Here is a 23,680-nt window from a genome sequence, read left to right on the forward strand (position 1 = left end):
GAACTCTTCTTCCACTCCACCCACTTGCAGGTTGCATTGGAGTGGCAATTTACACAAGGATTAGCGAAGGTTCACCAGCATAAAGCTGCCATTTGTGTGACTGTTTCTCTTGATTAAGACTGTGCTAATAAATGTCTCTGGTTGTGAACATGCTCCTCTGACAGTCTTCTCGTCTTCTGAACTCGTCTGTGAGAGAATGTGAGGCCGTGGTGTCAGTTTCTCTGCCCCTGGAATGTTCTGTGCCACATCCCTGTGCGACGCTGATCAGGACAGGGTGACATTCCTCTTCCTGCTACCCACCAAACCCCCGGCCCCCTCTCTTCACTCTTCAGCCGCTAGCTCCACTGAAACCATTAACTGTCTCTTGTCACTTTCAATAAATTAGATTTGGTCTCATACCATTCCCTTGCAAAAGACATCCACACCTGTCCCAGGAAATCTGGAACTTCTGGAGTATGCTGAGGCCTGTATATACATTTGTATAACCATTTACTGTAAGTGCTTTAGCAGGTCTATGATTTCTGTAACCTCTTATGAAGAAAATTTAAAGAAGTATAATTATGCTTAATCACATTTTGTTCCATTACAAGACTGCATCACTGCTTTCAGTTCTGCTAAAGCCCCATTTTACTAGTTAAGTATTTTTGTTAAAGACCCATACGTTTTCAGTCATACACTCTTTGGGTGACTTCCGCACCCACAATGCTCACAGCTGGTTGGAATGCTGAACACAGTACTGTCCATACCTGCGACCATAAAGACAACAGACTGTCGCTCTTTCGTGGTGGATGATGGCTGCTACGCTTGACCCACAGCTGGCAAGTGTGGTGTAGTGTCCTCACGGCTGACCTATAAGAGGCCGGCTTTGCTCAGAGACCGTGAGAAAAAACACAGAGCCTCTGGTCTCTCCCCATGCCAGGAGTGTGGGTGGTCAACAGCAAGGCTTTTCCCAAGAGCTCCATTGGTGGAGGAAGCTGGCGCATGCTCCACCACATGCACAAGATTCTTTGCATTTCACTCACATTCATTTAGCTATTTGTTTTTTCTCTATGGGCATTTTTTTTTAAGAGAGACCTATAACTTCACAGTTTTAATGTGTTTCACTCACTAATATTTTGAGGTTGTGTGTGTGTGTGTGTGTGTGTGTGTTTTTTTATCAAGTGCTTGTGTTTGTTTAGAATAGACGTACCGGTACATCAAGTTGGTGAATAGGGAATGAATGAATCACAAGGCCATTGAGGCAGGGAGATTGCAGGTTTCGGGCCTTGAACTGTAAATTACAGAGTCAAAGTACCAAGGGCGTACACAACATTCAAAATGTTTAGCTACATCTCAAGACTTCTATTTGACTAGGGAATGTGACGAGAATGGCATGTTGAAGTTTCATGAAACCTATTCCTGGGAGTGCCATTAATGATACAGGTACAACCCAGCAAATATTTAAGCAGTATTGGACATTCTACTTAAAGTTGTTTTGAGATCACCTTTAAAGACTAGGCTAACATTTCTGTATTTACTTGAATAACTCATCCTGTTAATGTAGCAAGTTTCAGCAGCCAGGACCTTGATGTGAGGCTACTGCATGATCTCCTTGTCATCATGCAGTGTGCCTCATCCCACATAGTGGAAAATATGGCTCAGTTGATTTAAAGACTCCAGAATTTTTTCCTCCTTTTTTTGCTGACTCATGGCTCCTCCCGGGCATTTCCATACAGTGTGTACATGGTCCTGAGTATGTTAGACTTCACTGTACTGTTCATCTCAATGGCTTCTCAGTGAAAACAAGAATGAAGTGCATCTGAATTAAACATTGAGTTGTTTTAGTAGTTTGTATTCTTTCCCAGTTCGAAGAGCTCAGTTACCTCTTCCTTTTCAAGAACAAAGCTCAGTGATTGAAACTAGCCACTCCCAGAAAAGAGATTTATACATCTCAGAAAGTGTGTATGAGCATGTGTCTGATTGAAGTGTCGGGGTGAAGGGGGAGGGTCACAATGAGAGTGGATGCGTACGTGTGGGTAAATGTGAGTAGGCCTACTGGTGTGTGATAGAAACAGAAAGTGAGAGAAAGTGAATCTATGGTGATAGTATGACAGTAAATGAACATGTGTGTGTTTATATGTGTATCTTGGGGGGGGGGGGGGAGACGGAGACAGAGAGAGAGAGAGAGAGAGAGAGAGAGAGAGAGAGAGAGAGAGAGAGAGAGACTGAATGCGTGTGTATCTGAGTCACTGCCTAACACAGACACATGAGCCGCCATATGTTTCCACCCAGTTCACCAAAGAACAAATGTGCTGTCGTCTTCTTCAAGTGAGGCTCCTGCAAGTGTCTGTTTTTTCACTCTGGCAACACGTCTGGGGGTAATGCAACAAGGCCACGACTTGGTCAACACCGATTACTCCGAGTGTGCCCTTAATGATACGGCACCTGCTCATGTATTCCCTCCAGACAATTTCAGCTAATCCCAGTTTATAGCTGATAGCAGATGAAATGAATGAGTGAGCCAGTGGAGTGGAAAGTTCTTTTCACTTTCTTCCACTTGATGACCTGTATGGACTCCATACATATGTTTATAATCTTAGCCTGCAGTGATTAAATCAGAGTTATGATGTTGAGGGTGTGTCCCTGGTTTTAGCTTTCTGTCTACAAGCCTAAATACTCTACTGGGGGTGATGTGGGTGTATGTGGGAGTAAAACCAAAGGAATGTAGAATGACTCCTCATGTTAACAGCGTCTTTGCAATGTGTTTTGCAGCACTGCTGTGCCCTAGGTAGGTAACCTTGCTAAGGCCTTTCTGTGAGCCTATTAATTGGGTGATTTATTTGGAGGTTGCCTTCTCGAGACAGCTTTGACTAGTCATTTTCTTTCTTCAGGATGGAAGTATTTAGACTAGGCCTAGCTACTTCATATTTGTCATAGTTTTAAAATTGTTGCCATTTCCGAGGTTGTTTTGCTTTTAATGCTTTCAATGTGTACAGACCTTGTTTAAGGACGGATAAGCGTCTATGAATCATGAGTGCTATGTGCTCTTGCTGCCACAGAGGGCTTTGGTTTATCACCAGAATATTGTAAGTGTGCACACACACACCCACGTTATAAGAACAAAGTTAAGCAAAGAAATAGCTCAGTTGCATTTGACGCTATAGGTCACAAATTACTTAACAGGTGAATATCATGATCACAAAGCGCATAGACGATTCTTGGCCAAGGATCACTCTGTCTCAATGTGACTACCCTGGTTAAATAAAGGATAAATAAAATAATAATAATAATAATCTTGTTGGCCCATTAGTAAATAAAGCCAAATAAACTAAACAATGCGTTTTCAAGTTTAGTAGTCAGAGGCACTCAAAAGGATATTTGCAAGTAACAAGCCTTTATTGAGCTTGGCTATCAATTCATGCCAACATGTTTCGGCCTAGATGGCCTTCCTCAGGGCAAGTTTAAAAATGGCTGTCTGTAGACTGCATCTTCTAAATCTGAATATGGTCACATGACCAGAAAGCACAGGTAATCACATGCACAGGTGTGTCACATGACATAAATAACATTTATAACACAATAAGTTAACATCCACTATTGAAAAAGGTACACTATGAAAAAACACTGCATTTCAGAAGATGCAGTCTACAGACAGCCATTTTAAAACTTGCCCTGAGGAAGGCCATCTTGGCCGAAACATGTTGGCATGATTATAATTGATAGCCAAGCTCAATAAAGGCTTGTTACTTGCAAATATTCTTTTGAGTGCCTCAGACTCACTACTAAACTTGAAAACCAGAGCACCAGAAGAATACTATTTGTTTTATGCCTACACAGCACTCCTGGTGAAACTCGTTTGTAAACTAGACAATGACTCTTCCCTCCACGCTCAGGGTCATGCACTCCCTTGAGATCGGCACTGCAGAAGAGAGACTGACCACCCACTGAACAAGACCGACCTCCCAGGATCCATTAAATCTACTCAGTCACAGTCGAGTGACAGGCTATGCCGCCTCTTGCACAGCATTTGGCAGTTTGGTTTGTAGGCGACTCTTTAACCTGTCAGAGTATAAACTGAATGGTTTAGTCTACAAACTGCAGTCCTTCTACCATCCCATCAGAGACAGAGTGATGTAGGCCTACACTATCCTCTTAACAAAGTCTCAAATACAAACATCTTGTCAAAAGATGGCAGAGGCAGTAAGCCACACTTGCAGGCCTACTGCCTAGACCTGTAATGTATGTGTAATTACAGCCAGCATATTCTTCAATCTTACAGTCTGAAAATGTAAATGGTGGCTTACTTATTTCTCACTTATTTCTCTCTATTTGGAATTTGTCTACATGTCTATTTCTCACCCCGTGTCTACTGTTCTGGAATAGCCTAAGAGGTAACTAACCTTTGACTGCATTTGACACATGATAGAAAAATGAGCTCTGCTCTGCTCAAAAATACTCTAACTATAACTCAAACTAAAAGTGCATTCACAAATTCCTCTAACCTCGATTCCACCCACGTGTCTCGTGTAAGTTTCCATTTGAACAGCGTTCTTTTTTTCCTCCCCTCACTCTTACGAAGCCCGTCGAACTGCCACTCTTACCCAGTTCTCTAATTTTATTTTCCCTTTTGAAAAAAAAAAAAAAAAAGTCTCGCGATAGGCGCTCACTTGCACCGCCGCCATATTGTGTGACAGTATTTTGATTCGTATCTGTTGGCAGCAAGAAAGGAAAAGAGAAAATAAGGGGGGAGACGAGGGGGAAAAGAAGAAGAGCTGTCAAAAGAATTCCCGAGTCTCTGAAACAGCGGAGGGCTGCGGCGTATTATCCCCCCTAGTTCGCCGTTCCAAACTGAGTAGGCCAGGGTGCTAGAATCCCTTCTTGAAGTTCCTCCTCTTCGCTTTTCCGTCAGCACCCCGGCCCAGTGGAGTTTCGGTGGCTGTGTGTCGGGTGTTGAAGGTGGCCCGGGGAGCGGCGGCGGAGACGGTAAGCGAATGCCTCAGAAGAGGCCTAGAAGTGTCTGGAATCATTTGACTATTGCTGAACTTTTCCAAAAGTTTTATTACGAATATTACCTGTTTGTTGCGTTTGCGAATAATGTTGTAAAAGCGCCTGAACTACCGTCTCCGAAATGTCGAAAACTTTCTTATGAAGTTGGCTATTCAGGTGTGAGTTTTTTCTCCTTCTGCAAGTGGTATCGATGATATTGTTGAATAGTGCACACTGTTTACTCCGTTTAAGAAACTCAATTTCTTACTTTCGCTCATTGAAATAGTTTGTTTGCACATCGGCGCGGTATCCCGTGTTTTGTGGGTTGTGCGGGATATTTTTAAAAGTTTGTGCATAGCCTGAACTGTGAATAGCCTTAGCTGTCTTGGCTATGTGAAAAGTGCTGCTAACTTAGGCTACACATACCCTATATGAACTGTAGCACTCTAGTTGTTGGATATGGAGGTTATTGCTCGAAATATAAGTTATCTTGGCATATGTTTAGTATTTTTAAACGTTATAAAATAACTCTACGAGTTCGCTAACAAAGTAAGCCAATAGTCGACACTGATTTGGTTACTGTATCATTTTCTTTCGCCGACCTATACTTCCGAAGTGTAACAATTTTGTGACGTTTATAACCTGGTAGTAACTCGTCGAAGGCAGTCCGCATTCAAACTAGGCTAGTTCAATAAGTAGTTCTTATTAAAAAAGATAGCCTACTGCCATATGACATGGAAAAACAGTGAAGTTTCCCCACAATTCCACGAAAGTTTTACACTACATCGATTTATTTTGTCATTAGAAGTTAGAAACTAGTCTGTTTGTCAGCGCCAACTGGGCTACTGTAAGCAACTACTGTGAACCTTAAGTTGAAAATGGTAGATTGTAACATGTTAAATTGTTTCGTGTTTGTTTGTTTGCTTACGTATGCTAGATGCTTGACTAACATGGTCAGTCACACAAGGAACACATCTCATGAGTAACTGACATGGACCATTGCTCAGCATATGTAAAGTGTCATATGTCTTCAGCCCAGGTAAATAGGCCATTGTAGGCTACTTGTTGATTGCAGCGTTGAATGAAGCACTGGACTGTGTCAATTCAGTTAGTTGTTATAACGTGCCACAAATAATCTGTTGTATTCAGAATCTGTATTACCTCTGCATTACAGTAGAAGAGATCCTGAACAGAAGTTTGCTCTATTTTAAGATAAATTGAATGTTCTTATATTGATGCAATGTCATGTAATCAATTTATTGTAGGCTACTAGGCACACAATAATTTATCATATTGCAATGTAGCTAGAGGATGCTTTGTGTGCACCATAACCTTTTTAAGATTTTGTGTTACATTTGTGTTTCTGCTTTTCACAAGTTGTGATTCCATCATGTGGATAGTCGATGCATTGACAGTTTGCTCACATGGGACCTTGTTACAAGCAAATGTCAACAGAACAGTAATGTGATAGCTCACTGCTCACATAAACCTTGTTGTCAGGCATGTGTTTCAAGAACCTGAGAAAATATATTTATGTTCTCCACAGGCAAGCTAGTAGACCAGTGGACATCTCGAAAATTGTTAGGATATTTGTTTTGTTTGGTGTTTGAGTGAGCGAATCTATCTCGGAAAGCTGGGATAGGTCACGCACACGGCAAACCCATGATAAGTGTAAGGGTATCGGGCATTAGCAGCTTGTGCCTATCACGCTCGGGAGTCAACATTGCACTTCCTGACCAACGAGCCGTCATGGCCAACTGTTTATAGGTGCAGGACCCTAAGTGAAACCATGTGTGTGTGGCACTCAAGTCGGCAAACATGTGGATGCACTGTGGAGGCCTGCTCATTTGCCACCACTGTGGGTGGGGTTGAGGAGTGAGGACTAAATGTGTGTGTGTGTGTGTGTGTGTGTGTGTGTGTGTGTGTGAATTTAATTGTGTGTGTTTGTGTCTGATGTATATGTGTGTTCCGAGTGGTTGGTTGAGTTCTAGGAGATCTACCAATAGTAGAATGGCTTAATAGTACCGCTCTTGTACGGGTTCTTTTATGCTTTAATAAAAAGATTGGTGAGCATAAAAATGTCTTTCCCAGACTGTCATTGCAATTTTTTCTCTGCTCTGTTTCATGATGAGGGGGTTATCCCATATGCTGGGTCAAACTGTAAGTTAGTTTGGAAGCAATTTGCTTGAATTAGCAATTGGATGGGGGTGGATCTTGCAAGCTTGCAGATTTTTTGGCTTTCTGTCTGTAGTGTTTTTTCCTGAGATGTTCCATTTTTTTGCAAACACTGCTAAGGGAACAAGGTAGATTTCTGTGGACTGTGTGGAGTATTGTGTTTGGTTAAGTTGTTTTTTGACTTGCAACTTAAAGCAAAGTTTTTGTTCCTCTTGTGTCCCTAAACACTGATGTGAGGGGAGACTCAAAATATTATGGTTAATTATTGCCAAGCCTTAAATCCTAGGACCCTTGAGTAACCTGTGTTTAAGTTTATCATTTACAAAGCCGCTGTTGTTTTTGTGAGTGTTTTGATGTTTTTGGCACAAGCATTTTTGGCATGGAGCATCAATGCTAGTTGTTTTGTGTCAATAGCAAATTCTGTTGACTGTTCAGTTTGTGCAACAAAGTTACTTTGAATTCTGTGACATTTTTTTCAAAGGGAAGGTAATGTATAGTTTTTTACTGTCATTTGTCTGTTGTGTGTCAGAATAGCTCCCTCACTGTGTCTGCTAGTATCTATGACTGTGCACTGACAAATAGACTTGGATGTGATTGGCCCTGCATAATTGCAACAATATTTGCTTGGTCAGTTATTAGCCAAAACTTTCTACCAAAAGCCGACGCGCTTTGGTTGCATCAAGTGTGCATCCTGTGGTAAAGAGGGAGAGGTCCTCCCCTCCCCCCAGCCCTCGACTCTGGGCCTGTCAGGAAGTGAGGTTCTTCTTTGACCCCCTCCACCTCACAAGCACCACCCCTCCCCTTCCAAGTTCTTCCACCATCACTCCATCGCAAAACCCCCCCCCCCCCCCCCCCCCCCCTTTTTCTTTCCTCTTTATTTTCACGTGGAATCCAGAGTTCCACATGGGCTAGCTTCCAGGTCAGGGGTGACTGTGCATATGCACCACCCGTGACACTGCTGCACAGGGTCTTGCTGGAAGGGGGGAGTGCAGTTGTGAAGGGTCTAGCAGGGAGAGGCTCTCCCAACGCCTCTGAAATGGAAAAGATGAGGAGACGAACGCAGAGTTGTCGGGGGGGGGGGGGCACGCTGCCACTCGGCCATGTATGGCCTCGTCTGTATCTGATCCAGCCTGGTGGTACCCTGATGGTGGATCTTCAGCCTTCACAGGTTGTTGTTCCCAATATGAGGACGACACTGACATAAAACAAAAAACAAAACAAACACAGAAAGCAGAACAACTGGGTGGGCTCGTTATTGTTTAAAACACTTGTTCCCGTAATATGGCTTTTTGACCGTTCCCATTGTTTGTATACTATAGACAAGTAATGGAGTGGAATATGCTTTTTTCCTGTGAAGGACCCAGCCCTGTAAATACACAACACCTCTTCCTCAGATGTTTTAATGAAATCCACATTGCAATTTGACTTTTCCATGTGAAGGGGTTGTTGTTTTGTGGGCCATCCTGAAATGTATTGGCCCCGATATCTTTTCTCTCACTTAGGTTGAAAATTGGATAGGCTTTTGTTTTTGGCAGCATCTATATTGAAAGTTGTTGTACAACGGATTCTATGAGAGTAAAGAATAATTCAGGTGATTTTTTTGAAAAAATGAAAGGAACATGTTCAGTGCTCATTCATTGTAAATGAGCCACAAAAAAGTTTTGGAAGTGAAGGATGTTTTCCATTAAAAAAAACATTTGACTCTGAATGTAAGCTAATTTATTTATGCTAACTTTGTCTGTGTGTTTGGGTGGTATTCAGTGGTCAACAGTGATCTTCATTCAGTGATCACCTGTCAGTTCTACAATTATATGCAGTTACCTGTCGGGCGAGTGATGGCATCGAAGGCGATGTTTTTTTTGCCGTAATAGGTTTGCTTCGTTTTGCTTCACTTATAGCATGTTACACAACATACAGTTTGCAAGCAATCAACATTATTTGCGCCTCAGGCTGGAATGCTGAACCCCATTCAGTTTTTGAATTCCAAAATATATATCTCTTTCAAACAACTGTACTGTTGAAACCATGAAATCTGGTTAACTCCAACCAAGCGAAAAATCAAAACATTTACAGATAATCAGCTTTCCTTTCTATGTCTCCCTCAGTTCTCTCTCTCTCTCTTACTCTCTCTCTGCCTCTCTCTCTCCCTCTCTCTGCCTCTCTCTCCCTCTCTCTGCCTCTCTCTCTCTCTCCCTCTCTCTGCCTCTCTCTCTCTCTCCCTCTCTCTGCCTCTCTCTCTCTCTCCCTCTCTCCCTCTCTCTGCCTCTCTCTCTCTCTCTGCCTCTCTCTCTCCCTCTCTGCCTCTCTCTCTCCCTCTCTCTGCCTCTCTCTCTCTCTCCCTCTCTCCCTCTCTCTCTCTCTCTCTCTCTCTCCCTCTCTCCCTCTCTCCCTCTCTCTGCCTCTCTCTCTCCCTCTCTCCCTCTCTGCCTCTCTCTCCCTCTCTCTGCCTCTCTCTCTCTCTCTCTCTCTCTCTCTCTCCCTCTCTCTCTCTCTGCCTCTCTCTGCCTCTCTCTCTCTCTCTCCCTCTCTCTCTCTCTCTCTCTCTCTCCCTCTCCCTTTGTCTCTCTCCCTTTCCCTGCTGATCCGTCTTCTTGCCTTTGGAGAGCAAAAACTGTTTCTGTCATCAGCAGCTCTGGCAATGGTCCATGTGTGTGCCTGGGCACAGAAACGAGGCCTCTGGTTCCTTGTTAGCAGAACCGACCCGGTGCTCCTCCCCACCCAGACTCAGCCATGTACAACTACCCCATTGAGTTCCAATCCAAATCTGTGGAGGTCTTTTTTTCTTTTCTTCTGTTCTAGCCTGTTCCCAGAGCTCCTAAGTGGAGGACCAAAGGTCGCCTGCCCCAAGCCCCCGAAGCCACTAGAGGAAGCATGTGGTGATGGTGGCAAAGACCAGCTAATTGGGCAAAGCAGTAGGTGGGTGCCAGCTCTACAGGGGCGCCCATGTGAACTGGTCATTAGTTTTAGCCCAGATCTGCTACAGCCATAAGGTCCCATGCTGGGTGACCAGCTTGAGAGAAAATCATGTCTGGACAGTCAAGCAGTTGAGTAAGCATTTGTAACAGTGACCAGTTTTATGACAAGTCATAACACATAATGATATTGAGGCATGTAATAGTTACGATATTTGGTTTAAACCAAAAGCTAAGTGAAATGGTTGCTTTCCAAAGACGCAGATGAACGTTTGCTCTGTGAGAGTACATGCGGTCTTGACCGCACCACCCCAGCCCCCCCGAGGCCTCTCGGATGTTCCCTTTGAACCCGCTGCTCTGTTGTTTCTCCCTCCAGTGTGGGTTTATTTTTCTCCCATTTGCTGTTGGATCACAATCCGGTGAATGTTGTCCCAGGGTGACATTGGGAGTCATAACGTTTAGTGTTGCGTTTCGCGTGGATGAATCACAGATCCACCCCATTGTCGCTTGTGATGAAATATGTGCTGTCCACTTGTGGCATTTCACCCCCCCCCCCCTTTTTTTATTGTTGTTGTCTTTTAATATTTACTTAAAATTTACTTAGATGGTACTTCTTGTTTAGGCTGCACCAAATCAAAGAGGAGAGTATTAAACTCTTGCTGGATGCTATGCCACTGTTAACTCTTTGGGACACACTACACTCTACTTTGCTGCATTTTTTAGTAAATGTAAGCTAATGTGATCTTGAACATAGTGTGTCTGATGTTGAAGAGGTATGGCATCCAGTTTCCTGATGTTGATGTAGCTTTTCATGCAACTGAGTGTTCTGTCTTCCCTTCTGACAAGGATAATGTTACAGTTTTCTGTGCTTTTTTGCCCCAGGAAGAACAGGTCAGCACCAGTATTCTCTGAGTGACTGCGTAACTTAGCCCCTTCTCCTGTCATTATTGTCACTCATGTTTTATTTCCTCAGGAACCAGTGGCAAGTTGTAGTCATTCGGCACTCATACCAACCTGTCATGCCCGTCACGATCGCAGACAGGGTGGGTTTGACATCTACGTGTACACTGATTCTGATAGTGGTGCCAATCCCATTCAACTCATTCAGCCTGTTGCAAGTGGAAAAAGGTTGAATGATAATGAATCATCCAAAACACAGTTGTAGTTTGCATAAAATAGTCCCTGTCATTGATGCATCATCAATGCAACACTATTAACATGGTTACTACTAGATAGACATAACGCTCTGCTTAGTGACTGAGGCCCCTATTTTGCACCCTGCGCATGGCGTAAAACTCGTTTTTCACCCGGCGCAAAGTTTATTTTCTTATTTTGCACGCCTATTTTTTAAACAATGCGCCCAGGGGTGTGGTAATTAACAACCTAAGGAGTGGCCTAGTGCATTGTCTAAAAATCGCTATTGTACACCACCTAAAACGCATTACGCCACTGACAAAGAGAAACCTGGTCAGAAGTCTATGGCGAGTTGTTTATAGTTGTTTGTATTTTAAGAGTGCATTGTTAACAGTCATATTGGCCGATGCACCATCCTTCTATCCACCATGAACGCGCACCAGCGCACATCCATGCAAAACATTAGAAATTACACGATTAGGCTACAATGGGAAACATAATTAGAATAAATATATTACAAAATACATCTCATAATGCATTTGCAAATTGGTAATGACGGTTAAAAGTGATTAGGCGAGAGCACAGCTGAAGACGCACTATCAGCAACTCCTCTGCAGAATAAACTTTGTTTTATTCAGTCATTAGAAAAATATTGGCGTTGTGTTGCTTTTTCCAGCCAGTTTTCGATGGTAACCCATTGTCAGTCAATAGTGAAAGTAACTTACTGCGTATAACTGTTGACTGACACCATGGTGAAGTTAGTTTCACTTTGCCAATGAGTTCAAAGAATAGACGAGTGCAAACGTGTAAAGGCTACGTTAGGTTTTTAGTAAAGCATGGTTTAGTGGAATGACTAACATACGGTCTCGCAAGCAGACTCCTTCAAATGCGCCGTTGACTGTCAAAATGCCGATGCATTCTTTGACGTTGCGCTTCACACTGTTAAAGGGAATGACAGATGTCATTCTCATTGGTTTAAATGATGTTACGCCCCAAACACACCCATGACTGATTAAGAAGCCTAGGAACACCTTGTTGCGCCATGCGCTTGACGTTTGATAACGAAACCACTCCCAATGTGGACTGGACATCCTACTAAATTTGAATAAGCTTTTGACTAGTGATGATGCGCTTTAGACTGTCATGATAGGGCCCTAACACTCAATTATAACAATGGGTGATAAAAGAAATTCATATTATAAGCAATGACAGCTTATATTGCCCTGTGAAAGAATCTGTCCTTTTAAATACATCAAAGTAGCAGTCATTCTGATGATAAATAAGGTTCTAGGCAATTACCCTCTCACCTATAATCAGTCGAAATATATTGTCAAAAATCCCATCAATCAGTTTTTATGAGGTTTCCGCCTTTAATAAAGAAGGAAATGGTGGTATGATGGACAGGCATTCGCATGCTCACACTCTAGCTGCCATTGTTCAGCAGAAAGGAACCAGTACAATGGGTCTTGAGAAGGAAAAGAACTGGATATTTGTGCCCTGGTTGGCAGAAAGCAGAAGTATTCACACAGTGAAATGAATGGGAGCTATTCTCCGTGAGTGTCTGGGTCAGACGTGAATGAAGGGCTGATGATGACAGAAGTCGGAACTCGAGTGTTTTTACTGTCACAACCCTGCAGCCTGGGATTTGGGAAATGGGTAGCTGTCTTGCAAGCCAGACTTCTGACTTTCTGCATAAAGTCTGCTCCTCATTGCTATGTGACATGGCCAAGGGCCGCCTACTTTGAGAGGAAGAGTCCTGCTGACTGACATACATGGTTATCATGCGCAGGCGGCTGCTTTTGAGCGACTTTGAGGCGCAGCCAAGTCTGACATGAAATCTGAAATGCAAGGGATTAGGGTTGTCTTGATTGCTCTTTCTGTGTAACTTTTTGTGCAATTGTGAAGTGCTTAACTGGGAATGAAAACAGAAGTTTTTTTAGGTTAATGGACATTCCATGGAAATACCTCGAGACAACTTTGATTGATACTGAGGACGGCGCAAGAGAATGCAGTTTAAAAGAGCCGGACAGCTGGGACCATCTTTGCTTGCAGCTAGAGTCCCACTTTCCACTCCACGCTGAAGACAGATCATCTGAGGTTGCGACTAGGGAAATTGTGTGTGTGTGTGTGTGTGTGTGTGTGTGTGTGTGAGTGTGTGTGAGGGGGAGGGAGGTGGGTACACTCTCTCTGGCAGGATGTTTGTCACACACCCTCACTCATTCAGCTCACACACACACACACACACACACACCACTCAGTCAGACTCTCACTTCCTCTGAACCGGGAGGGATCGCTCTGGTGATAACCACCTCACTTTCGCTGCAGATAATTTGCCGGTCCACTTCCTTTCCAAGTCACTTTACAAAGAGCAGGAAGTCCCATGACCAACAGCGAGTGCTTCGCATACATCTGGAAGCACGGTTAGCGGAGGCGGCTCCATGCGTTCGTTTTTCAAGGTAGTTTACATTTTTCTCCTTCCTCACTTTTGGAACAAGGTCATTTGGGAGAACTGGTGCCAGACAGTTGTAGCGTGGCATTAAAAAAATCTGTGCTATTCTCTGATGGGAATTCTCTGAGACGTGGCAACCCTGCCTCATGTCGGACAAAAGAATCTGTCATCAGCAGTAAAACTTGGCCTCGCCATCGCCAGTGGGACTCTTTGAAGTCCTGCGGTGCTTTCCTGCGCTGGGCAGGTCTCGCACAATAGTCAACGCCACTGGGATCGTCTCCACAGGGTCTCCGTTGTCAGACCACAGCAGAGGCTGTAGGGGAGATGTGGCTTTCCAGTGTCAGCATTGTCGCTCTCTGTCTAGAGGAACAGGATCCGACCAGAGACACAGAGACGGAGACAGACAAACTGACTCTGCGTTCATTGTGTGTTTGAGTGTGTTTGTATGTTTGTCTGTGTATGTGTGTGTGTGTGTGTGTGTGTATTTGTGTGTGTGGCTCAGAGAGAGGATGAGAAAAAACATGTGGTCCCTACTGGTGTTTTTACCAATGGTAGCGTAGCGGAGTCTCTGTAAAGACTGGTGCAGGCTGGGTAAAGGAGTGGTGCAGGCTGGGTAAAGGAGTGGTGGTGGTGGTGCAGGCTGGGTAAAGGAGTGGTGCACGCTGGGTAAAGGAGTGGTGCAGGCTGGGTAAAGGAGTGGTGCACGCTGGGTAAAGGAATGGTGCAGGCTGGGTAAAGGAGTGATGGTGGTGGTGCAGGCTGGGTAAAGGATTGGTGCAGGCTGGGTAAAGGAGTGGTGGTGGTGGTGCAGGCTGGGTAAAGGAGTGGTGCAGGCTGGGTAAAGGAGGGGTGGTGGTGGTGCAGGCTGGGTAAAGGAGTGGTGCAGGCTGGGTAAAGGAGTGGTGCAGGCTGGGTAAAGGAGGGGTGCAGGCTGGGTAAAGGAGTGGTGCAGGCTGGGTAAAGGAGTGGTGCAGGCTGGGTAAAGGAGGGGTGATGGTGGTGGTGATGCTGCAGACACTGGACTGCTTTTCCGGAGCTTTCTCATCAGGCAGCCCTACAGAGGAAGTGAGCAGTCAGAGCACACCAAGATAGGATACAGTCAAAAAGGCGTGTGAAAGACGCACACGCTGTGTGTGTGTGTGTTTGTGTGTGTGTGTGAGAGAGAGAGAGAGAGAGAGAGAGATTCAGCTGACACAGCATGCAGAAGAGGGGCTGTCAGAGTGTCACTGAGGTGGAAGCTAGCTGACAGTCGGGTTGTTGGGAAGAACGTTTCCCTGACTGTTGCCGGGGTCACGTGACAAAGCAGCAGTGTTTTTTTTTTATTTCTTTGATTTGTTATTTGCAGCACAGATCTCTTCCCACACCAATTCCCCTGATTGCACAATGCCTTTTAATGTCTGAAAAAAAAACTTTTCCTGTGAAGGGCAGTGACAAGCCTCTTAGGAATGCCTTCATGCGCGCTGGCTACTGTGTGGTAAGATGGCTTCTCCATTATTTGAGCAACATGCCATTGGTTCCGTCAGACAGACAGCCAAGTAGCCGCTACCTCAGGGAACGTATGCAAATCAGAGAAAGAACGAAACGTAATAACAGAAGGCAAAAGGAGACAGATTTTGTTGTCGTGCGATTTGAGTAGCTTTCAACTGGGAAATTAATAGCTTGTTTCTATGCTGTTAACTCCCTTAAATAGCCATTAAAACGGTTTTAAAAGACGCTCCAGAGGAGGCTCCTTTTTTATACATGTCTTTTCTCCATGTAATATGCTGGTCCATTCAGGCCCATTCTGTTGGGTGCAGGCCCTGAGATGACACCATCTGTTTCAGAGGGCTGGTTCAATGAACTTATACGTTTGCTCAGATTCCTCGGGTTTTTGTAATGTATATAGTCCAGAGAGGATGTGACAAGCATCTGATCGTACTTTTTGTTGTTGTTAAACTCAGATTTGTGTGTGTCTCTGTCTGTGTGTGTGTCTGTGTGTGTGAGTGTTTTCTGTTGTCTCTGACCAAGAGACCTTCAGAGGCCTCTATAGCACGTTTGGGGGTGGGGGGTGTGGACTGCATGTGTACGTGAGTTCAAGCATGTGTGGGCGTGTGTGTGTGTGTGTGTGTGTGTGTGTGTGTGTGTGTGTGTGTGTGTGTGTGTGTGAGCGCGTGTGTATGTGTGTGTGTGTGTGAGCGTGTGTGTGTGTGTGTGTGTGTATGCATGCTCTTTGCTCTGTGCACTTCATTGCCTCCAAGTGTCTCCATCCATCAGCAAAAGTCTTTTAGTCTGCTGACACTCTTTTATATTTTTTCTCTCTGTCGTTCTTTTTGAGTCACCCTTTTGCTTTTAACTTCGCTGTCTTCTGTCTTTCTTCTCTGGTTATCCCTGTTTCTCCTGATGATTGGCTCTCTTCTCTCTCTTCTCTCTCTTCTCTCTCTCTCTCTCTCTCTCTTTCCTCCCCCCTCTCTCTCATTATCTGCTGCTGTCTTTTTCTTCAACTCTGTGAGTGGCTTTTGATCTCTCTGAACATGGACCCAGCGTAGACTCCCCATGCTATTGTGCTGACTCTGTCTCTCTCTCTCTCTCTCTCTCTCTCCCTGTCTGCCCGTCTCTCTCTCACTCTCTCTCTCTCTCACTCTCTCCCCGTCTGCCCGTCTCTGTCTCTCTCTCTCTCTCTCTCTCTCTCTCTCTCCCTCTCACTCTCTCTCTCTCCCTCTCCCTCTCTCTCTCTCTCTCTCTCTCTCTCCTCTTTCAAGGCGTATTGTCTGGGTGTGGTGGACAGTGAAGTCCTCAGTCAGTTTCTTGTAAATGCTTTTGTTTGTTGTGGTTGAGTTTGGGTTTGCCAGGGGCAACTCAGTGAGAGCCGTGTGGGTCTCTCTTTTCTCTCTTTCCTCACTCTCTGCCTCCTTCTGTCTCTTCTCTCTCCTCCCTCTCTCTCACTCTCTCTATCTCTCACTCTCCCTCTCTCTCTCTCTCTCTCTCTCTCTCTCTCTCTCTCTATCTCTCACTCTCTCTCTCTCGCGCATTTTTCCCTGTCACACTCTCTCCTGTACAGTTCCTGCAGCCCTAGCTCTGCGCAGAACGGCGTTCGTCAGTGTTTTGCAACTCTATGCATCTCGAACGCAATCTCCCCAGCCTCAGGGAAGAAAACAAGCCATGTTTCCCACTGAAGTGTGTATGTGTGTGTGTGTGCGTGTGTGTGTGTGTGTGGTGGTGGTGGTGGGGGGGGGGGGGTTGTGAGGGGAGGAGGCGGGTGGTTGGGTGGTTGGACTGACTGACTTCTTTCTTTCATTTTTCCCCCCCTCTCTTTCCAGAAACAGATTGCACAACCCCGCAGTGCAAATGCACACAGCAGTAAAGCCTGCTTGAGAGGGCTGCGCACCTAATTGTCGTAAAGATAGAAATGGGGCTGGGCTGGTTTGGGGCTCGGGAGGTTTCCTCTGCGTGCTTTTGCTCCTCTGCTGTTACGAGTTGCTACGCATTTGGTTGAGCAAGTACACAAGCACCGCAAGTGTATTTCTTAGTATTGACATGCAGGCACCATGTCTGCGAGTTTTGCAAGCAGTGCAGTCTTGGTGTGTGTCTGTAACAATCTAAAACAACATGTTGTGAAGCCATATTGTGTGTGTGTGTGTGTGTGTGTGTGTGTGTGTGTGTGTGTGTGTGTGTGTGTGTGTGTGTGCACAGAGAAGGGAAGTGTTGCAACTGGGTGTTATGCATGAGATTGTGTTTGTTATGAATATAGACATGTGAGATGTTTACTTGTTTAGTTGTTATGCAATTCTGGGTCATGTGTGTGTGTGTGTGTGTGTGTGTGTGTGTGTGTGTGTGTGTGTGTGTTGGCTTCAAAGTCAGGAGTTTTCATTGACCAGCAGTGAGGAAACTTAGAGAGACCACCGCTCTTCTAGCGTTGTGTTTAAACACACACACACACTCCATGTTGCTGTGACACAAAGAATCACCCACTCACACATGTACCCTGTCTCACACACACTCACAACACTGGCCATTTGTGCCTAGTCACACTGTGGAATGCGCTGCCATCAGTGGTAGTGTGTCTGGGATTCTCTGAGTATGTGGTACATTTGGTGTATCGTAGTGTGTGTGTGTGTGTGTGTGTGTGTGTGTGTGGTTTGGCCGTAGTCGATGCTAAGGATCAGGCCTGGCACCCACTGGCACCGTGTCTGCCCCACCTGTCCATGCCCGTCCGGTGCCTCTATCCTCTCTGGGCTCCACCAGCAGATGCCCCCACCAGACCTCTCCTGCCGCACACACACACACACACACACACACACACACACGTCCATGTGCTCCCCAGCCTTACACAATCCCATAGCCGCCACCACATCTAAGCATCTTAAGCAATCCCTCGCACCCTTCCTACTCTACATGTGATTCCTTACAGCATTGCAATTCGGCTCCTATCCATTTAGCTGCCACTGCTATCCTCGCGACCGGTCAACTCCTTATCGGAATTGCCCTGTCGGTCTGTGCCATCGGTCGGTGTCCATCGGTGTGTTTTTTCGGACCTCCTCGTGAGCCAGCAGAAGGGAGTGTGTGAGAGCAGCTGGGTGTGTCCTGGTGGAGTGCCTGGAGAGTTGGCGCTCTTGAGTCCGCGCCACGACTGGTGCTGCTCCGCCAGCTCTCCAAGCCCCCCCAGCCTCTCTCCAAGCCCCCCAGCCTCTCTCCAAGCCCCCCCAGCCTCTCTCCAAGCCCCCCCAGCCTCTCTCCAAGCCCCCCAGCCTCTCTCCAAGCCCCCCCAGCTCTCCAAGCCCCCCCAGCCTCTCAGTGTCTCAAGTGGTCTGCTGCGGCCCCTTCTCTCTGTGCCAGTGTGTGTGTGTGTGTGTGTGTGTGTGTGTGTGTGTGTGTGTCCAGGGCTGGAGCAGTTGTAGTAAAGCAGGCCATGCCCACGTGCTGAGAGATGGAATGGAATGGATCCCCATCAATGATGTCCCTTAGTGGAGGGGTATGTAGAGGGTGTGTGTATGTCTGTGCCTGTGTGTGTGTGTGTGTGTGTGCGTGTATGTGTGTGTGTGCTCGCGCCTGTGTGTGTTTCTGTGTGTGTGTGTGTGTGTGTGTGTGTGTAGGGGGTTTACTTTGCTCACGTGACTTGGCTGCCATTTGTCTTTTGGTTGGTCTCAAGGTGGGGGGAGTAATCCTCCTAGCAGCTGCTGAAAGCATTTCCGCTGGAGGCTTTTCCCCCTGCAGCCCAGCGAGCGCAGTGGAGAGCCGGCGCTGCAGCACAGCACTCAGACGAGCTCTCCCATGGTAACACAAACGACATAGAACCGCAGGAATCGAGGAATGAGAGGGGAGGAGAGGAGGGGAGGAGAGGAGGGGAGGAGAGGAGAGGAGGGGCGGAGGGATGGTTGGAGGAAGGGAGAGAGTGTGAGTGTGTGTGCGAGTGAGTGTGTGATTGTTTGAGATTGTGTGTGTGTGTGTGTGTGTGTGTGTGTGTGTGTGTGTGTGTGTGTGTGTGTGTGTGAGTGTGTGTGCGAGCGAGTGTGTGATTGTTTGAGATTGTGTGTGTGTGTGTGTGTGTGTGTGTGAGTGTGTGTGAGTGTGTGTGTGAGTGTGAGAGAGAGAGAGAATGTGTGTGTGTGTTTGTGTGTGTTGGATAGAGTGTGAAAGAAAAGGAATGAATCCACCAGAGTCCCTTTGCTCAGTGAGTATGGATTGGACTGGCACAGGCTGTGTGTGTATGTGTGTGTGTGTAGCCTCGGTAGCGGTGTGAAGTGTAGAGTCAGACGGGGTTTGCAGCCCAGCGCTACACTGCATGCTATGCCACCCTAAAGAGCGTGATGACACACTGTAAACGGGCCTGGTTACTGGTAAGCCAGTAAAGGGGGGAGATTTGTGTGCAGAGCATGACTGTGGACACACACCCCCCCAACTCCCACCCCGGCCCAGCTAGCCAGGCTCTTAGCTGAAGGCCACACACACACACACACACACACACATACAGGCGAGTGCACACACATATGCACACAAGTTTGCATCCAGACATACTTTCAGGAGCAGACACACTCACATGCAAAAGTGCTGGCACTCTTACTCACAACTCGCCATTCTTCACCCTGGAGGGGAAAAGGTTGTTTGTCCAAATCTCAAAATGTTCCACTTTGACCCCTCTCTCTGTACTGTGAAGAATGGAGAAGAGGAAATTAGGGTGTGAGCTCTCTCTCTCTCTGCCATTTTCTTTCTCTTCCCCATTGCATGTCTGTTTTTGTTTTGACATTCCAAGAGGTGTGTGACTTCCCCTGGAAGGTGTGGCAGTGGTAGGCGATTGACACGGAAGCTATGTCTGGTATGTGTGGCTTTTTGACATGTTGAATGTTCCCAAGGCCGTGTGTGTGTGTGTGTGTGTGTTTCAACCTCTGTGACGGGCCCTTGCCCTTTTAAAGTCACTGTTCCATAATAAAATGGATCGGGAGGCGTTTTGTTTGCTGTGGTATTGAGCCGTCCGTCTTATCTATGATCAGATGGGTTGTTCTGTCCACATATGAGACCAAACATTGACTTCCGCACATATGTTGTGCTACATTAAGCATTTGCGCTGAGTCATACACAGCATGGAGCATTACGGTTCGTTTAGTCGGAGTAGTGACATTTCTATCCATAAATCTGCAGATAGTAATAGAGTAGTATACAGTCGCACAGTCACCCAAAAAAAGCTTTGCGCTCGCTCAGCTCAGCCAGCGAAAGAGGTATGCGGAGAACAAGTGCTCCCCTCTCGACCTGGAAGTGCTTCCACAAGGGTCGTCTCTGCAGCAACCCGGCCAACAAATAGTGTGGACTGGCCAGTAGTCTTACGGAGCAGCAGGCTGTTGCCAGACACAGAGCCCGCTGGTGCTGCGGACTGGCCTCTTTGAGAGGCGCTATCGGAAAATCAGTGGGAACTTCGCCTCTCCTGCACCCACTGTTCTCTTGTCTGTTCTTGGCCGCTCACAGGTTTGTTCTTCCCATGTTGACCTTTGCCCCCCTCTCCGTATCCATGGCTGCACAGATGGGAGGCTCACACCGAGTCCTAACTAGATGCGATGCGAGCGAACGTTGGAGATTAAATCCGTTTAATTACATTGTGTTCAATTGGAATATTCCGACAGTACGCGACACGAAGTAGTGCTGTGCAGCGCGATGCAACGCGACGTTTTGAGCAGAACTTTTTGTCGCGCGCCCCATTTCTATTTTCTTTCTGCCGCTCGTGCTGCTCTGCTATGTTGAATGAGAAATATGACCCAATAGAAGGGCCGTGTTTTAACGGATTCGGTGTGGACAGGGAGCATTCGATGATATGCAACAGTCACTCGCTCAGATGCTGTTAGGATTAGCCGTCAGTGTTCTGCGGCTCCCCATCAGCCGATGCCCTGAAAGCATACTGAGACTGGGGAGAGGCTAAAAGGGGCTGAGTGAAGTGAGTGAGTTGAAGAGAGCTAGGTCTCGATTAAACTCGGATGCACGCACAGACAGCTGTGGACACCACAGCCGTGCCGTTTGTTCTTATTATACTTCCTGGTCTGCTTGGAGTCTGTCCATGTGGACTTGGTGCCCTAGTAGTGTACTGTAGTCACCATAACTCAGAGGGCACACGGATGACCATATAGAGCCATTAAATGGTATGCTACATTAATCCATTCGTTCCTATGGGTACATTTGTCCACATTTGTTTAGACACATGTCTATCAGGAGAAAGGTGATGAAAATTGTATCGTGTTACATTTGTGATTCAATGCTTGAAGCTTCCGCCGGTCAGTTTTGTGTGAATGTCACAAATGTATATAAATAAAGAGAACCGCAGTAATGCAGCTCTGCAAACTGTAGACTATCAAGCTCACAATAAAACTGAGATCCCTAATCATAACAGTAACAGTATTGTATGGAATTGCTTTCAGTGACATAATAATCAGACTTGTTTTTCTTTTGAATATCCATATTCCATATTCCATTTGCCTATGGCGCGTGCAGGTTAAGTGCTCTAACGGGTTTATTTGTGGCCTCCTAATGCATGAGGAGAAGCACACCCTGTCAGGCACGACGTTCCTTTGGAGTATATTGATTAATCGACTATTCACTAATCCCCCCCCCCCCCCCGCCCTCTCCTCATCTTTGTATTCACCCACAGTCTTTTTTTTTATTAAAACAAAAACCCCTTGGCAAAGACTAAACTTAATGATTAGTGGTTTTGGATGCAGTAAAGTTCTTTCTCTCCCCCCTCTTCCTCTCCTTAATGCTTCTATTTAAAGCCTGGGCCTGTGGTCTTGACATATAATGCCCTTAGAGGGGGCGGGAGAGGGGCACCTGAAGAGAGTGGGGCTTCTTAAAAAGGTGTCATGGATGGGGTGGGGTGGGGGGCTAGTAGTCTTTGCCCCATGGTGGGTGAGAGGTTACGAAACCTGAGCTGTTTAACCGCAGCTCCATGTTGAGTTCCAGTTCCTGGCCTGCACTGCGCTACCTGGTCTTTAAAACAAAACAGTCTCACACTGAGAGAGCAGACCAGGAGAAGAACTACGGAAGCTGCCATAGTGTTCCTGATTACATGCTTTTATCGCTTTTTCCTGAGTTTTCCTAACGTTGATTCACAAACTACACTACAATACTACACTATGCTTTTTACCACGCCGTCTGTGGGTGTATTTGTTTGACTCATTGGCTGAACGGCACAAGCTCCCTCAGGGTCCACTGACATACGGGAAACCGTCGATGTACTCTTCCCACTTTTACTCTAATCAGAGGCACAGCCATCACTATGAATCGGTAGGGGAGAGAGACTCTGTGTGTGTGTGTGTGTGTGTGTGTGTGTGTGTGTGTGTGTGTGTGTGTGTGTGTGTGTGTGTGTGTGTGTGTGTGTTTGTCCCTCTCCAGCTGGTGGAACTGTGTGGAGATAATGACCAGGGAGGTAGAATTACAGAGCCAGCAGCAGCATCTTAAACAGGGCTTTTGTCTCTAAATGCCTCCCTCATGTCCCTCGCCAGGCCTGAGCCATTTCCACCGCCTTTTTGCCCACCCTCCCCAGCCTTCCTGCCCTCCCAAACACACTCGCCCCCCAAGCCATCGGCCTGGCGTGCACAGAGAAATCATCTCAGATTGGGTTCTAAAAGACATATTTTTAGGGAAGGCTGTTTTTGAGGTCCTGAAATAGATGTTTGATAGGCTTTACTGGGAGGCATTTATTGCAATATGAGTTCTTTTTATATAAAGTCTGGAAATAAACAAAGCAATCTGAGTGGCTTACTCATGCATTTTTATGGGAGATGGAGAAATGTAAATAAGAAGTCTTGCTGGGGAAAAAAGCATATGATTTCTGTATATGTTTCATATGATCCGCCCATTTGGGGTTTGAGGTTGTCGGTTGCCTATGTATTTTTTTATGGTGTTACAAATCCGCATGCTTTGAGAAAGTAGAGTAGAGGTCACTGAAGATGGTTTATCACCTGAAGATGAGGCAGGTAGTACACTACTGGCATAATAAGTTGGCATACCTCAGGAGTCAGTCTCTGTCCCACCTCTCATCTCTTCCATTCAGCAGCTTCTGTTGCCTTTGATTGGCTGCCAAGAGGGGGACGTGTTCTTTAATACCCAAGTAATGCAGACCATTGGTCGCTTTTTTGATTGTGCTCTCCTGTAGCCACCTCAAGCCGGCTGGCTATATTTACGACTGCGTTGGCACCGGGCGTTGGAAATAGTGCTGCTGGTATTAAATGTTAATTTCATTTTTCTCTCTCTATTATCATGTGGACCAGATGCAGCCTGTTGAATGAGGTGCGTTTGGAGATCCAACGCAGCGCAGCGGCCTTGTTTACCCTCTTAAGTGGATGCACCCCAGCATGGGCTGTGGGCCCTGCAGTTCAGCTTCCCCGTTTAACATGGACATGTGTTTGGATTTGTGTACTGTTAAAGGTGCCGTCAGCGATCGTACATGTATGCTATTTGAAGCCCATAACATTTTTTTTGTCACATTCAGCAATCATCTCCTCACGACTGTTCCGTGACATTGTGATAAAGACCCCGTCTCTGTAGGCAGCCAAGCCTCTGAAAACTGGAAACAAACAAAAACGAAATCTTG

At 46.0% G+C, this 23,680-nt stretch overlaps 1 protein-coding gene across 4 annotated transcripts in view; it reads left to right on the forward strand.

The window, feature by feature from the left end:
• The first annotated feature begins 4,647 nt into the window (after nt 1-4,647).
• tab2 (TGF-beta activated kinase 1 (MAP3K7) binding protein 2) overlaps nt 4,648-23,680 on the forward strand; it is a 63,588-nt gene continuing 44,555 nt past the window's right edge. For 2 of the 4 annotated variants that reach the window (XM_042095974.1, XM_042095977.1), the window contains exon 1: nt 4,648-4,962. The gene's annotated coding sequence lies outside the window, so the exon portion shown is untranslated. Of the gene's footprint in view, nt 4,963-5,902; nt 6,005-18,439; nt 18,584-23,680 lie in introns of those variants that run through there. The other 2 variants (XM_042095975.1, XM_042095976.1) reach the window with 2 other exon arrangements.

This window comes from Alosa sapidissima, chromosome 6, assembly GCF_018492685.1.
Source record: "Alosa sapidissima isolate fAloSap1 chromosome 6, fAloSap1.pri, whole genome shotgun sequence".
In the NCBI taxonomy this organism is placed as follows: domain Eukaryota; kingdom Metazoa; phylum Chordata; class Actinopteri; order Clupeiformes; family Clupeidae; genus Alosa; species Alosa sapidissima.